Source organism: Ranitomeya variabilis, chromosome 4, assembly GCF_051348905.1.
Source record: "Ranitomeya variabilis isolate aRanVar5 chromosome 4, aRanVar5.hap1, whole genome shotgun sequence".
Taxonomy (NCBI): Eukaryota; Metazoa; Chordata; class Amphibia; order Anura; family Dendrobatidae; genus Ranitomeya; species Ranitomeya variabilis.
This window is the reverse complement of record NC_135235.1, coordinates 765,794,219-765,811,933: the sequence shown is the minus strand read 5'-3', so window position 1 is coordinate 765,811,933 and position 17,715 is coordinate 765,794,219. Positions and strand designations below refer to the sequence as shown.

The 17,715-nt window shown below is 45.3% G+C and overlaps 1 pseudogene across 1 annotated transcript in view; it reads left to right on the top strand.

Moving 5' to 3' along the window:
• Nucleotides 1-11,218, top strand: part of LOC143768290 (uncharacterized) — a 457,435-nt pseudogene extending 446,217 nt beyond the window's left edge. The window contains exon 9 of the transcript XR_013213794.1: nucleotides 10,145-11,218. The product of XR_013213794.1 is annotated as an uncharacterized LOC143768290 (transcript). The remainder of the gene's footprint in view (nucleotides 1-10,144) is intronic.
• Nucleotides 11,219-17,715: the final 6,497 nt, after the last annotated feature.

The window sequence follows — 17,715 nt, the reverse complement described above, 5'->3', positions numbered from 1 at the left end:
CGCCAGCTGCCTGTCATGGCTGCCGCGACCAATCAGCGACGGCCACAGTCCGATTAGTCCCTCCCTACTCCCCTGCAGTCAGTGCCCGCTCCATACTCCCCGCAGTCACCGCTCACACAGGGTTAATGCCAGAGGTAACGGACCGCGTTATGCCGTGGGTAACTCACTCCGTTACCGCCGCTATTAAACCTGTGTGACCAAGTTTTTACTATTGATGCAGCCTATGCAGCGTCAATAGTAAAAACATCTAATGTTAAAAATAATTTAAAAAATAAAAAATCATTATATACTCACCTTCTGCCGCCTTTCCCGCTCCTCGCAACGCTTCGGTGACCGATCCATGCAAGCGGCAGGTTCCGGTGGCAAGGATGGTATGCGAGAAGGACCTGCCATGACGTCACAGTCACGTGACCGGACCGCGACGTCATCACAGGTCTTGCGCTCATACCAACCCTGGGACCGGAAGCTGGACTACAAGGGGCCCTCGGAAGGTGAGTATATGTTTATTTTTTATTTTTAAACCTGTGACATACGTGGTTGGGCAATATACTACGTGGTTGGGCAATATACTACGTGGTTGGGCAATATACCACGTGGGCTGTGCAATATACTACGTGGACATACATATTCTAGAATACCCGATGCGTTAGAATCGGGCCACCACCATCTAGCTTTTAATAAATGTTTAACATGATAAAAATTATAAAATATGTCTTCTGCTTTTTCCATGTTTTTTCTTTTTACAAGAATTGTTGGAGCCAATTTTCGTTAGAAACATTTCAATATCTGTTTTTTTCTGGTGTTTTTCCTGTAATATAGGAAAGCCTAAGGCCAGAAATAAACCCCATAAATCACTGTACATGGAGACTTTGGGGTCAGATCATTTCTGTCCACGTTGATTGTGGAAACAAAAAAGCTTTTATTAAAGCCTCAAACTTGTGCGTGTGAATCAGAGCTGAGATCTAACGTGATAGAAGATTACAGTGCGGAGAAGACGGGACACCTTCATATAGACGGCCGGTGGTGATGGAGTCAGTGACCGACTCTGGCCACATATGTCTCTAGAGCTGTAGTAGAAGATGAAGATGTCGTCCTCATCATGAAGTAGTTATTTCTCATGTCGCGTGTAATGAATATCTCCTGCAGTATTGCTAATGCCGATTCCAGGGTCGGTAAATGAGACGAGAATTAGCGTTATGGAAGATGAGTCTATGAGGAACGTATTCAGCTGCCGACTCCGAGGAAGAAACTGCTTGTTGTCTGTGGCCTAAATATATAGGATTTATTAGTAGATGTAAAGAAGGAAACTAAATCCTGTAAAATAATAAATCTCCTCATATGTTTCCCTTATTATCTCCAGTAATTGTATTATTACAGGATTCTTATGATGTTACATCGGCTCATCTTCTCATTCAGGTCTCTACAATATCGGATCCTCTCAGTGAAGATCTTCTACAAAAGAGAATTTTCCTGATTTACCCATCACAGATGGATATGGACAGAGACAAGATGGCGGAGAGGATATTACACCTCACCCTAGAGATCCTCTTCCGGCTTACTGGAGAGGTGAGAGATTCTGATGACGTCACATTACATCATTCTTATCTATGGGAATAACAGATGGACAGAACTGGAGAGGTGAGGACTCTGGAAATGTCTGTAGTGAGATTTATTAATGTGTCTCTCCATTACCAGGATTACACAGTGGTGAAGAAGACCTCTAGTGATCGCTGTCAGGACCCTGTGTCTGAGGGATGGGGAAGACCCCTGAGCCCAATCACGGGGCCTCCACCTCACCCCCTGATCCATGAGGACATCAATGACCAGAAGATCCTAGAACTCACCTACAAGATGATTGAGCTGCTGACTGGAGAGGTGACACTGCTGGGAATGCTGGGACATTATACAGTAACACTATGAAGGGATCGGGGGATGACGGTATCATTGTATGTGTCAGGTTCCTATAAGGTGTCAGGATGTCGCTGTCTATTTCTCCATGGAGGAGTGGGAGTATTTAGAAGGACACAGAGATCTGTACAAGAACGTCATAATGGAGGTTCCCCAGCCCCTCACATCTCCAGGTAATAGACAGGACTAAATACACACGGCCTATAATTATCTGTATGTAAAGAATGAATTCACTCCCTGTATGTGTTTCCTCCAGATCTATCCAGTAAGAGGACAACACCAGAGAGATGTCCCCGTCCTCTTCTTCCACAGGACTGTAACCAAGAAGATCCCAATGCTCCTCAGGATCATCAGGTAGATGGAGAGAAGGTGTCAGGAGATCTCCCCTATGATGTGTAGACGCCGGTGAAGGTCTTGTGCTCAGTCTTGTTTTATCCACCAGTATTATATGTTTTATACTTGTGTAATGAGAACGGTGGAGATGGCAGGATTAGAGCTGATCATAGATGTGACTTCTCCATCTGTCGGTGACTTTTATAATATTTGTTTCAGGGTGAAGATCTGACCCATATTAATACTACAGAGACATATGTGAGAGATGATGAGTGGTGTAAAGAGGAGATTCCTACATATGGCTACCCAGGTGAGTAGTGACCACTAAATGCAGAGAGGTCACAGATTCTTCTCATCACCGGCTGTGGCTGCTTTATCGGTGGTGTAGTCCGGCCGTATTACCATGATCACCATTTTACCTCTAGACCACAACATTCTCCTCCACCCAAAACTGTTCAAATGACTTTGGGCATTGAAAACCCTTTTCTATAGAACTTACAACCTGGTAGATCCACCTACCCCCTGGGTTTAGGAGACGCTGTTACCTGCCCAGATCTGTGAACTACAAAGCCAAATGACAGCGTACGTAGAATGTGCTGACAAGATAGAAAATCACTTGAAGAAAAATCTTCTGATGGGCCTGTAAGAGAAAGCGGAGGGTAATGATGCTGTTGGCTTCCTAGATCCCTGAGATCTTATCGGATGAATCTCCCTTCTCTCCCTTCTGTGCTGCTGAATGTGATCATATGGTCCCTACAAGACCAGGTCCAGTCTTTCTGGCCAAACTTCACTTTTATGATCGACAACAGTAAATGTGCAGTGAGGCCAAGTGTGAATTTCTGGACAATAACAGAGTTTCCCTTTATCCTGACTTTTCAATTTGTATTAAAACCGACTAACTTCCAGGAGGATTGTGATAATCTACATAAACCCATCACACCGGTGCCATGATATATCTCTGAGCTGTGCGCGGCTGATGGCTGTAATATACATTTATTCCCGCCTGCAGGAGATGTGTTGGCTCCAGCCCTGGTTTCATTGATTCACTCCACCTCATATATTACATTGTTTTTGATCCTAAGAAATTCAGATTACTGCACAATCTCTCCTGAAATGGGGAGCGATATTATTTTCTCTAATCTTCTGGTCAGGATTCATAGTAGCTCCAATGGTCCAACATAAATGAATGCAACTCTGGTTTACTGTTGTGTAATCTGTATTTGTAGTTTTCAGTTAACGAGATTCTCCTGCTCTGGGGCAGGACTGTGGGTGGGGCTTTATGTGGTGCTCTGAGGGCGGGGCTGTGCGTGTTATGTGGGTGGGGCTACATGTGGTGCTCTGGGGTGGGACTGTGGGCGGGGCGGTGCGTGGGATGGGCTTTATGTGGTGGTCTGGGGTGGGGCTGTGGGCGGAGCTTTATGTGGTGCTCTGGGGTGGGGCTGTGGTCGGGGCTTTATGTGGTGCTCTGATTACATATTCATCTGTATTGGCTTATGACAGGTTGCTGATCCCTCACTGACCTGCCCCCATTTTTACATAATGCATATAATAGTGTTGATATTATTGTTGATAAAACCTATAATATTGTGGCTATTGTGAGGCTTATGAAAAATTTTACATCCTGCAAAATGACACCAGCGGCTCCCGTCCAATAGCATCTCTTACTTATAGATTCTACTGCGCAGGTGCCGCCATAAACCGTTTGACCTGTCATAAGCCAATAAAGATGCATATGTAATCAGAGCACCACATGAAGCCCCGCCCACAGGATGCCCACAGTTCCGCCCAGAGCACCACATAAAGCTCCGCCCCAGAGCACGAGAATCTCATTAACTGAAAACTACAAATACTTAATTAAACAACAACCACAAGACGGATTTCATCACCAGGTATCGGTGTAATCAGTATAACGGCACCGACCGGACAGTGTCTGTAGTCACTGAGCACAATCCTGCTGACAGGTTCCCTATAAGACATCTCCTCTCCGCCCTATTATACACAGTTCTCTATAAATGTGTAATATTTCTTCTTGAAACTCATCTGACAGAAAATATTGGAGCTTCCGATAGTTTAGATTGTGAAGTCACTGAGCCCCGTGCTCTAATTACCCCAGAGAGGTTTCACCACCAGCTCCTCATTTATTACTGATGGAGACTGTTCAGTTTATAATCTATACATATGTGGTCAAAATGTTTGGTACCCCTCGTTTAATGACAGAAAAACCCACAATGGTCACAGAAATAACTTGAATCTGACAAAAGTAATAAGAAATAAAAGATCTATGAAAATGAAGAAGTGAAAGTCAGACATTGCTTTTCAACCATGCTTCCACAGAGTATAAAAAAGTAAAACTCATGAAATAGGCCTGGACAGAAATGATGTTACCCCTGAAAATAATGTGACAAAAGGGACATGTTAAGGCCTCTTTCACACTAGCGTCGTGCACTGCACGTCGCTATGCGACGTTGCGGCGCACCGACGCAAACTGAAAGCGCCGCACAATGGTGGCAGCGGATGCAGTTTTACAACACATCCGCTGCTCCATTGTGATGTGCGGGGAGGCGGGGGCGGAGTTCCAGCCGCGCATGCGCGGTCGGAAAAGACGGTCATGACGCACAAAAAAACATTACATGTAACTTTTTTTGTGCCGACGGTCCGACGCAACACGATGCAACCGTCGCACGACGGTTGCGACGTGTGGCAATGCGTCGCTAATGCAAGTCTATGGAGAAAAAACGCATCCTGCAAGCAATTTTGCAAGATGCATTTTTTCTACAAAACGACGCATTGCGACGTGCAGTGCACGACGCTAGTGTGAAAGAGGCCTAAATCGCGGTGTGTCCACTAAGTAGCATCACAGAGGTCTACAGTCTTAGAATTAGTGAGTGGCCTGTATATAGGGCTACAGATACTGTGCTGTGTGGTTCGATATTACTTGCGTTTATTTGTTAAAAAAAATGGAAATTTGGCAAAAATTGTGAAAAATTCGCTGTAGCATAGCGCCTACTACGTGTCTTGGGGAACACTCGCTTGGCAGCAGAATCAAAGCACTCGGGCACGGTTTTCTATCAAAAACACAGTCTTTCGGTTTATTTCACATAATGTAAACCACATCCACAGGAACTTGGTAACAGTTTGAACACAGTCTGCATATATTCATCTTTACCACAGTTCGTCTCTGACCCCGATCAGCATTATACACGGTTTTCAGACCATTACCCGTTGGCAACCTTTACGGTTCCTGGACACCTCTTGGCCTCCGAGGTGCCCATACACAATGTCTCTCACTCTGACCCCGGTCAGTGTCACACAGTTCCTTCCCGTTACCTGTTGGTGCCGCACAGGTTTCCCGGATCCCTCTTCTCCACAGAGGTATCCATCAGACGTTTCTCACTCACACTGACTTCAGGTCAGTCCCAGGTCCTCAACAAAAACCTCCCAGGTCTACGGTCTCCAGGTGCTTCCAGGATGACTCCACTCGCCGGAGCCTCCAACACCAACCGTCCGTGCTATGTCCAGCACGCAGGCTCTCCAGCCTGGAATGGTCACTGTGTGCTTCCAGGACGTCTGTCCCCACCTGGAACCGTCCAGCACACAGGCCACTCTGCAGTGTCCTGTCAGGACACACGGGAGTGTGTCCACCCTAACGGACACTTACCCACTAACACTCACACTCCCCCATGTGCTCCACACATCTCCTTTCCATAGGTGTAACCACACCCTGGTACTTGTCACATGGCTAGTCAGGTGAGCGTGACATCACCACAGGTCCTTGCACACCATATACATGCCTCAATGCATATCTCAAGGAGCACACACAGCGCCCCCTACCTGCCTCAGGGGTCGCTATACCACAGTGCTCTTAAATCAGAGAGATATGTCACACAAAACAGTTAATAAATAACATTACCCCCATGGAATGGAAATTATAGGCCAGTAAGTCTAACCTCTACTGTTGGTAAAATATTTGAAGGGTTTCTGAAGGATGTTATTCTGAATTATCTCAATGAGAATAACTGTTTAACTCCATATCAGCATGGGTTTATGAGAAATCGCTCCTGTCAAACCAATCTAATCAGTTTTTATGAAGAGGTAAGCTATAGGCTGGACCACGGTGAGTCATTGGACGTGGTATATCTCGATTTTTCCAAAGCGTTTGATACCGTACCGCACAAGAGGTTGGTACACAAAATGAGAATGCTTGGTCTGGGGGAAAATGTGTGTAAATGGGTTAGTAACTGGCTTAGTGATAGAAAGCAGAGGGTGGTTATAAATGGTATAGTCTCTAACTGGGTCGCTGTGACCAGTGGGGTACCACAGGGGTCGGTATTGGGACCTGTTCTCTTCAACATATTCATTAATGATCTGGTAGAAGGTTTACACAGTAAAATATTGATATTTGCAGATGATACAAAACTATGTAAAGCAGTTAATACAAGAGAAGATAGTATTCTGCTACAGATGGATCTGGATAAGTTGGAAACTTGGGCTGAAAGGTGGCAGATGAGGTTTAACAATGATAAATGTAAGGTTATACACATGGGAAGAAGGAATCAATATCACCATTACACACTGAACGGGAAACCACTGGGTAAATCTGACAGGGAGAAGGACTTGGGGATCCTAGTTAATGATAAACTTACCTGGAGCAGCCAGTGCCAGGCAGCAGCTGCCAAGGCAAACAGGATCATGGGGTGCATTAAAAGAGGTCTGGATACACATGATGAGAGCATTATACTGCCTCTGTACAAATCCCTAGTTAGACCGCACATGGAGTACTGTGTCCAGTTTTGGGCACCGGTGCTCAGGAAGGATATAATGGAACTAGAGAGAGTACAAAGGAGGGCAACAAAATTAATAAAGGGGATGGGAGAACTACAATACCCAGATAGATTAGCGAAATTAGGATTATTTAGTCTAGAAAAAAGACGACTGAGGGGCGATCTAATAACCATGTATAAGTATATAAGGGGACAATACAAATATCTCGCTGAGGATCTGTTTATACCAAGGAAGGTGACGGGCACAAGGGGGCATTCTTTGGGTCTGGAGGAGAGAAGGTTTTTCCACCAACATAGAAGAGGATTCTTTACTGTTAGGGCAGTGAGAATCTGGAATTGCTTGCCTGAGGAGGTGGTGATGGCGAACTCAGTCGAGGGGTTCAAGAGAGGCCTGGATGTCTTCCTGGAGCAGAACAATATTGTATCATACAATTATTAGGTTCTGTAGAAGGACGTAGATCTGGGGATTTATTATGATGGAATATAGGCTGAACTGGATGGACAAATGTCTTTTTTCGGCCTTACTAACTATGTTACTATGTTACTATGTCTACTTTACATCAGTACAATTTTGGAAACAATTTTTTTTTAATTGGGAAGTTGTAAGGGTTAAAAGTTGACCAGCGATTTCTCATTTTTACAACAAAATTTACAAAACCATTTTTTTAGGGACCACCTCACATTTGAGTTTGGGGGGGTCAATATTACAAAAAATACCCAAAAGTGACACCATTCTAAAACACCATTCTAAAAACTGCACTCCTCAAGGTACTCAAAACCACATTCAAGAAGTTTATTAATAGTGATGATTGAGTGTACTCGTTGCTCGGGTTTTTCCGAGCACGCTCGGGTGACCTCCGAGTATTTGTTATTGCTCGGAGATATGGTTTTCATCGCCTCAGTTGCATGATTTACGGCTGCCAGATCAGGCAGCGGTGGATGCCGCGTCCGCATAGCACCGCACCGGCGCCAAGTGTAGCCTGCTATCTATAGCTGTACCAGCCACAAGCAGAGCGATTAATCTCCTATTAGAACGTCAATCTGTGAAATACTCTGAGGTACATTGATGAAGGTCTAACCTGAGACCAAAACGTCAATATTGTATGTACTCTCTTTCAATTAAATCTCACTTTCATTTGACCACGTGTGTGCCAAGTTTATCCACAACATACTTCTTTAGCCTAACCCTAACTTTAGAATAAACCCTAACTTTAGCCCCAACACTAACCCTAACTATAGCACTAACCCTAACCTGCCTTCTCTGTTTTTTTACTTTATAACAAGATCACTGACTGACACAGCTGTTGCCAGCAGCACTTCTAACACTGTTTCTCCTCTAATCTCTCACTGACAGGAGATCTGAGGAGAAACAGCGTTTTTCTCAGGCAGATCGCCCGGGAAAGTTGGTTGCTACAACAAACTTTCCTAGTGATTTGTCTCATTGGCTGGTGTGACGCTGACGTCATCAGGACGTGAACCAATCAGGTCTCGATGAGGTCGGGGGTCACAGGAACTGTTGTGCACTGGAATCCCCTCATTATAAGGCACATGGGGGTCCCGATGAGCACAAAACTGCCGACCGTAGACAAACGGTAGCTAAATGCCAACGCTAGCAGGGCTTTGTGCAGCGCCACCGTTTATCTACGGCTGGTGGTCACAAAGCGGTTAAGTTAAGGGTACCATAATTTCTGTCCAGGCCTATTTCATGAGTTTTATTTTTTAAAAAAAATCTGTGGAAGCATGGTTGAAAAGCAATGTCTGACTTTAATTTGTTCATTTTCATAGATCTCTTATTTATTACTTTTGTCAGATTCAAGTTATTTCTGTGACCATTGTGGGTTTTTCATTCATTAAATGAGGGGTACCAACAATTTTGACCAGATTGTGCTCCAGGAGACACACACCGCAAATTAAGTGGATTCTTCTCACTATATAATACTGCTAAATACAGGGATTCTAAATGTTGTTTGAGCACACTGTAAAGTACCGTCACATTAAACGACGCTGCAGCGATATCGACAACGATGCCGATCGCTGCAGCGTCGCTGGAGAGCTGTCACACAGACAGCTCTCCAGCGACCAACGATGCCCGAAGTCCCCTGGTAACCAGGGTAAACATCGGGTTACTAAGCGCAGGGCCGCGCTTAGTAACCCGATGTTTACCCTGATTACCAGTGTAAATGTAAAAAAAAACAAACACTACATACTTACATTCCGGTGCCTGTCGCGTCCGCTTCCCTGCACTGTGTGAGCGCCGGCCCTAAAGCAGAGCGGTGACATCACCGCTGTGCTTTGCCTTAAAGCCGGCACTGACACATTCAGTGCAGGAAGCTCTGAGCAGCAGCGCGGACGCCGGGGGACGTGACAGACATCAGAGGGTGAGTATGTACTGTTTTTTTTTTACTTTTACAATGGTAACCAGGGTAAATATCGGGTTACTAAGCACGGCCCTGCGCTTAGTAACCTGATATTTACCCTGGTTACCATTGTAAAACATTGCTGGCATCGTTGCTTTTGCTGTCAAACACAACGATACACGCCGATCTGACGACCAAATAAAGTTCTGGACTTTCAGCAACGACCAGCGATATCACAGCAGGAATCCAGATCACTGCTGCATGTCAAACACAACGATATCGCTATCCAGGACGCTGCAACGTCACGGATCGTTGTCGTTCTCGTTGTAAAGTCGCTCAGTGTGACGGTACCTTAAGACTCAAAAGTGAGAGTGGATTTTGCTGGATTGATATATAGAAACTCTGTTGCTTTTCAATAGCCTTTGAGCCACTAATAGTGTGGAAACCTCTGTTTTTCCATTGACAGATGATGGACCTGAGTGGGGACTTGTTTTTTGTGAGATGAGAATTGGTATTATTTTTGCCTACATAACATTGATTGGTTTCTTTTTATTCGATATATGGAAGGCAGAATGAACAAACAGTTGAATACCACACACTACTGGTTCATCCAACAAGGTTTTCTATTAGACTGTGAACAAGCATTGTCTTAGTAAATAAAGTTGTTGTACATAGCTTGCCATTTGTATGGACAGTTTAAGCAGAAATGTTCAATAATATAAAACTCAAGGACATTGTGTTAAAAAAAATTGTTTATCTTAGCAGATGACTGTACCAGGAGATCAGAGGGACAGATGACATCTTCAATGTTTAAATCTGATGATCTTGAGATCCTACAAGATACAACTGAAGTGATTGCTGTTTCTCCAGATGTATCATCATCAATTCACACCAAAGATCTGTCATCTGATCCTATGAAACAGGTCCCATCTTCTGATTCATTACTGACTGCTAAGGAAAATCAAAGTCACAAAAGAGGCATTAAAAAGCAAACTGCTCCTAAAGAAAAGAAGTCATTTTCATGTTCAGAATGTGGGAAATGTTTTAACCAGAAAGGGTATCTTGTTAGTCACCAGAGAACCCACACGGGGGAGAAGCCTTTTTCCTGTTCAGAATGTGGGAAAAGTTTTAATCAGAAAGGGAATCTTGTTAGTCACCAGAGAACCCACACAGGGGATAAGCCTTTTTCCTGTTCAGAATGTGGGAAATGTTTTACACATAAATTGCATCTTGTTAGTCACCAGAGAACCCACACGGAGGAGAAGCCTTTTTCTTGTTCAGAATGTGGGAAATGTTTTAACCAAAAAAGAATCTTGTTAGTCACCAGAGAACTCACACAGGGAAGAAGCCTTTTTCGTGTTCAGAATGTGGGAAATGTTTTAACCGGAAAAGGAATCTTGTTAGTCACCAGAGGACCCACACAGGGGAGAAGCCTTTTTCCTGTTCAGAATGTGGGAAAAGTTTTAACCAGAAAGGCAATCTTGTTAGTCACCAGAGAACCCACACAGGGGTGAAGCCTTTTTCTTGTTCAGAATGTGGAAAAAGCTTTAACCAGAAAGCAGATTTGGTTACTCACCAGAGAACCCACACAGGGGAGAAGCCTTTTACCTGTTCAGAATGTGGAAAATGTTTTATCCAAAAATCAGGTTTGGTTATTCACCATAGAACTCACACAGGGGAGAAGCCTTTTTCCTGTTCAGATTGTGGGAAATGTTTTAAATGGAAAGTGCTTCTTGTTAGACATCAGAGCAGTCACACAGAGGAGAAACCGTTTTCATTTTCTTAATGTGGGAAATATTTTAATTGAAAATCAACTGTTAATAAACATCAGAGACGTCACATAGGGGAGAAGCCTTTTTTATATTCATAATGTTGGAATAGTTTTAACCAAAATTGAATCTTCTTAAATGGGTTATCTCTTGTCATTCCTCGTGTTTGCTGACAAAAGTGTAAAACTAAACTTTATTAATTCCAAATGTAAAACTATACCGATAATTTACCCCCTGAAGGTTATTCAGTAGGTGACTAATAGAAAAAACATGTACCTCACAGTTCAGTATATAGGGTGAGGTGACGTATACACACTCACTCTCCAAGCCTCTCATTTCTACGTTTCATCATCCTCACCAAAGGCGACTCAAAAGGAGACTATTTAATATTGACCTATATTCAAGCGAGTCAAGAAAAAAAACTAGTCATGTATCATGTTATCCGAAACAGTCAGAAAACTAGCCACATATTGGCAGATCCCAGACCTCAAGCTATATACTTCTTAAGTTTATAAGCCACTGCAGTGTCCGGAATAGATAGTATGTGAAAATACAGTACAGTATAGTTCTTGTGTTTTTTCTCCTATAGGTACTGCCCTAGTTTGGTATTGTAACAGCTGTTAATTAGTGGTGCAGACACATTTGTCCTGGACTAAACTCAGTTTTTAGACGACCCAATATGTAGCACTCAGGGAAAACTTACCTGCTCCAAATATCAATAGCAGCTTCTAACTAATGGCCATGCTGCGGTCTGTCAAGGAATGCAATATTGTTATAAATAGGGTTGAGCGACCTTTACTTTTATAGGATCGGGTCGGGTTTCACGAAACCCGACTTTTTCAAAAGTCGGGTCGAGTGAAATCGGCCGATCCTATAAAAAAGTCGGGGTCGGCCGAAACTCGAAACCCAATGCAGTGCAATGGGTTTCCAATGGTTCCCAGGGTCTGAAGGAGCGGAAACTCTCCTTCAGGCCCTGGGATCCATATTTAAGTGTAAAATAAAGAATTAAAATAAAAAATATCGCTATACTTTCCCTCTGACGGGCCCTGGTACTAACCGGGAACCTTCCTACCTTAGAATCAGCCTTCCAGGACCTTGCGGTGACGTCGCGGCTTGTGATTGGTCGCGCGGCCGCCCATGTGACCGCTCGCGCGACCAATCACAAGCCGCGACGTCACCGTGACGTCACCGAAGGTCCTGGAAGGGCTGATTCTTATGAAGGAAGGCTGCCGGAAAGAAGCAGGGCGTGTCCGAGGGTGAGTATATACCTAATAGGAATATACTCACCCTCGGCTTCATTCCGGCAGCCTTCCTTCCTAAGAATAAGCCCTTCCAGGACCTTCGGTGACGTCACGGTGACGTTGCGGCTTGTGATTGGTCGCGCGAGCGGTCACATGGGCGGCCGCGCGACCAATCACAAGCCGCGACGTCACCGCAAGGTCCTGGAAGGCTGATTCTAAGGAAGGAAGGTTCCCGGTTAGTACCAGGGCCCGTCAGAGAGTAAGTATAGCGATATTTTTTATTTTAATTCTTTATTTTACACTTAAATCTGAATTCCGATACCAATTCCCGATATCTTAAACATATCGGGAATCGGTATCGGAATTCCGATTCCAGATTCAGAAGATCGCCGACTTCATGGCCGACCCCACACAGGGGTCGGGTTTCATGAAACCCGACTTTGCCAAAAGTCGGCGACTTCTGAAAATTGCCGACCCGTTTCGCTCAACCCTAGGTATAAAGGCTAGGGATGTGTCCAATCATAAGACATGAGGAGGACAGGACGGCAGCCATTTTACATCATGGCTCCATTACGAGGGACACGGATCTATCATTCCATATAAAAACAACCTAGGGGTTTTCAGCCTCGGTTGCAAGAATACAGATCTGCTCCATTGACCATCATTGAACCATGGATACGTTTGGAAAAACCAGGTTGTGATCCTCAGATCAACTGGCCTTGTACCTTGTATGGACTCAATGGACTGTCATCTTCCTACGCTTGTCGTTACGTCTTGTCTGTGTGCGTGCCACAGGTGGAGTAACCAACCCCTGGAATATGAAGCTAAGTTGTGATCCTCGTATCAACTGGCCTTGTATGGACTGGCATCTTCCTACCCTTGTCGTTACCTCCTCTGTGTGCGTACCACAGGTGAGGTAGTAACCCTGGAAGATCTAGTCACAGCTGCTATTTTCCCGGTGAGCCAGCGGAAGGGCGAGACTCTGTAATGTTCACCATCTTGGGTACTGTGCTGGGACTGTTCTGTGTTATCTGCCTATTTTGTGGTACAATAAAGCATTGCCACACTGTTTCACTCTCACCCTGTGTTGCCTGAGTAGCGTTTTGCCCATGTTTAAAGGAGAGCAGGAGTTTGGCAAGATGATCGCTGGGTTCATGCCTTTTTGGCTAGCGAGCGGCGCTCAAAGCAATCCAACAGTGACAACCATAGACTTCTGCTGGAGACCTCTGGTTGTCATGCCAACCCATCGGTAACCTGCGATCATGTGACGGGGTCACTGATGAGCAGGATTTCCGGTGCACTTGCTGATGTGCCAGAAAAGATGTGATTCAGAGCTGGAGCCAACATCAAAGGGGAGGGAGTCATACATCTGCGTACATTAACGCCTGATGTCGGAAAGGGGTTAAAAGGGATTGATTTAGGCTAGTTTCACACTAGCGTTTGGCAGGGCTGCAAATGAAAGCCTTCTAACTCTGAAGCCCCGCCCACTGCCGCTCCTCTTCCTTCAGCTTCGCCAACGTCTGCATGCGTCGTACATACCCTATCTTTAACATTTGGTACGCAGGCCATGTGGATGTATGTGGATGCTTCTGCATGTGTCGTATTGAAGCTGCGCCGACCGCAACATGTTGAGTTTGACGCAGGTCAGCACAGCATCCGCATAGATCTGCTTGGCCTGCGTGTCCAATGTTAAAATTAGAGTATGTAGGATGCATGCAGATGTAGGCGGTGTCATGAATCCCGCCGTGCTGCCACCATTGTCTTGAATCCCACCGGGTATGTCAGGGATCCCACCACTCTGTCATGGTTTACGGGGAAGATACCTTTATCATCACCACCACTCACACCATTTTGTCATGAACCGGGGTTGTTTGGTTGCCCCTCGTTCCTTCTGAATTTGTCTATATCCCACTTCCCAGTTCTGCTTTGAAACTTGCAGCTCTCTTGGCACCCCCCTTAACCTCAGGTCAGTCAAGGTCCCGCATCTAGTGTAATTAGTTGCCAGAAGGGCTGCCTGCTATGTATTGGCTATTGGGCACGCTGCAGCGAGGGCAATATAACTACTCCCACACAGGCGGGAACAATAATTATCAACAATATGCCCTCGTTGTGACATCACTGAGTGGGCTGAGTTATGACATGCACTCTTCTTTCCACTCTTTACATTTTGGGTTCACCAAACAAAGACATTCCTAGGGGAAGGGAGGGTAGAATGAGTGGCTTGAATTCTAATGTGCTGCCAGCAAAGAAGGGGGGTCGAACATGCAGCGGCTCTGTTCTTGGATGTGGAAGAGCTCAGTTCGCGATAATAGACAATCCACTACCTCATGTTCCTGACACCTCCCCTTTTGGACTGCGCTAAGGAGGCAGGACCTCGGTACATCTCCATGCGCACCTCGGCAGGTTCTCACAAGCGGGACAACCCATCTGCATTGCTATGCTCCCTGCCCATTTTGTGTGTGACTGTAAAGTCGTACTGCTGGAGGGCAAGGCTCCAGCGTAGCAACCTTCTGTTGGTTCCACACATGGCTTGTAGCCAGCGCAGAGGGTGGTGGTCCTTCATCACAGTGAAGGTGTGCCCGTTCAGGTAGGGTTGTAAACGTTGTAGGGTCCAGACTATGGCCAGGCACTCCTTCTCGATGGTGAAATAGGCCACTTCCCTCAGCAGAAGCTTCCGGCTCAGGTACAAGATGGGGTGGTCATGGTTCCCCGAGTTGACCTGACTGAGCACAGCACCGAGAGTAAACTCGCTGGCATCAGTCTGCACCAAGAACGGTCGACTGCTGTCCTGGTGGGCCAGGAAGCGATCGCGTCCACTTTCCTGTGCTCTGGCTTTATGGACTTCTCACCTACCCAGTGGACCAATGGACCTCACTCATGCCATCTGGCACTTTCCCGGCTTGATGGTCAGACCGGCTCAGTGAATTTGCCTGAGCACCTCCTGAAGATGCTTCAGGTGTTCATCCTAGGGGGAACTGAAGATGTTATTCAGGTACACCACCACATACTTCTCCAGTCCCTGAAGCAGGTGGTTGACCATCCGCTGGAAAGTGGCAGGGGAATTCTTCTTGCCGAAGGGCATGACCGTGGACTCGTACAATCCGAAGGGGGTGACTTCACCTGTGCCTCGGGGCTCAGGGGAATCTGCCAGTATCCTCGACTCAGATCCATTATGGTCAGATATTTTGCGCCAGCTGACAGCTCAAGTAGTTCCTCGATGTGCCGCATTGGGTGCGCGTCAAAGGCTGTGATGGCGTTGAGCCCCCTGTAGTCCATTCAGAACCGAGTGGTTCGATCCTTCTTTGGCACGAGAACTACAGGTGAGGCCCACGTGCTCTTTGACAGTTGAATCACCCCCAGCTGTAACATCTCACACACTATTGTCTCAGGACTAGTAAACACTGAGCTTGTTCTCCAAAACTTATTTTTGCAGATTCCTCTCCAGAACTGTGCAAGTAGCGTAATTCACTTCAGAGGATGCGACTGTTCATTTAGAGCATGGAGAGACAACCTAGTAATTTTATATTTGACTCCAAATAAAAAGGTAGGCAGTGTTTACAAAGTATAAAAAGATATAAGAAAGACAAATCATATGTTCAATGCAATTACAAATAAAAAAGGATTAAAGTTGAAAAAGAACAGTTAAAATTCTCTCATATCACTTCAGATCATGGCAAACCATGTGCTATGGAGGATACACACATATAGATGCATAAGGGCAGCTGGCAGAGCTGCTGTTAGCTCGCTTCCTGGGCCAAGACTCACAACCCAGCAGAGGTAAGATACGCCCTCCCGTCGTGACATCACTGAGTGGGCTGAGTTATGACGTGTACTCCCTTTTACTCTTTACGTTTTGGCTTCACCAAAGACAAGGGGGAACGGGTGGCATGAATTCCAATGTGCTGACAGCAGAGAAGAGAAGGGGGGTCAAACATGCAGCGGGTGTCTGTTCTCTGAGCTCTGCTACATCCAAGTGCGCAATAATAGACAATCTACTACCTCATGTTCCTGACAGATGGAGCTGAAAGAAGAGGTGAGTCAGTAGGCAGGGTGTTGTGAATTCTGTTTGTGGGCTCCCCCGGTGGTGTTTTATGGTAGTGCCACTTATTTGCCTTCTTCTATCCTTGATCACCTGTTGCCACCCATTAGGGGAGTTTCCTATTTAAGGCTGCTTGGCTGCTGGTCCTATGCCGGCCAACAATGTATCAGTAGCATTCTGTTGCATTCTCCTGCCTCAAGCTCCTGTTCAGCTAAGTTGAATTTTGTTTCTAGTTTATGCTATTTTTTGTCCAGCTATCTGCAATGTGACTCTCTGTAGCTGGAAGCTCTCGTGGACTGAAATTGCCACTCCAGTGGCATGAGTTGTCACTGGAGTTTTAAAGTAATTTCAGGATGGTGTTTTTGAGTAGTGTTTTGAAGTTGACCGTGAAGTAACTCTTTCCTGTACTTCTGCTATCTAGAAAGCGGACCTCACTGTGCTAAATCTGCTGTTCATCCTACGTATGTCTTTTCCTCTTGACTCACCGTCAATATTTGTGGGGGGCTGCTATCTCCTTTTGGGGTTCATCTCTGGAGGTAAGGCAGGCCTGTATATTCCTCTGATAGGGGTAGTTAGATCTCCGGCTGGCGCGTGGTGTCTAGGGCATCGTAGGAAACACTCCCCGGCTACTTCCAGTGTTGTGTCAGGTTCAGGTCACGGTCACTTTAGTTCCCATCACCCGAGAGCTAGTCCGTTCGTTATTTTGATTTCCCTGCCATTGGGGAAATCATGACAGTTTGGCCGGCCATATGTGTTAAAACTATGCACTAAAGCAGGAAAGGATGTGAAAAGGTTTTTTTTTTCCTTCTGTGTTTGGAATGTGCTCATTTGTACTTCTTGCTTAAACTGCAGTCTTCAGCCTTTTTTTTTTTCCTCTCCTCTTAATCTCTGAATGGCTTTGGTTACACCTGTTTGAATCATGGATCCACAGAGTTTGGTTGCAGATCTGAATAACCTGGCTACAAAGGTCCAGAACTTACAAGATTTTGTTATACGTGCTCCAATGTCTGAACCTAAGATCCCTATGCCTGAATTTTTTACCGGAGACAGATCCCGTTTTTTGAATTTCAGAGAGAATTGTAAATTGTTTTTGTCTCTGAGATCTCACTCTGCTGGTGATCCTGCACAACAGGTTAAAATTGTTATTTCTCTATTACGGGGTGACCCACAAAGTTGGGCATTTGCATTGTCGCCAGGGGATCCTGCATTATTAAATGTAGATGCGTTTTTTCTGGCTCTGGGGTTGCTTTATGAAGAACCTAATTTAGAGATTTTGGCTGAGAAAGC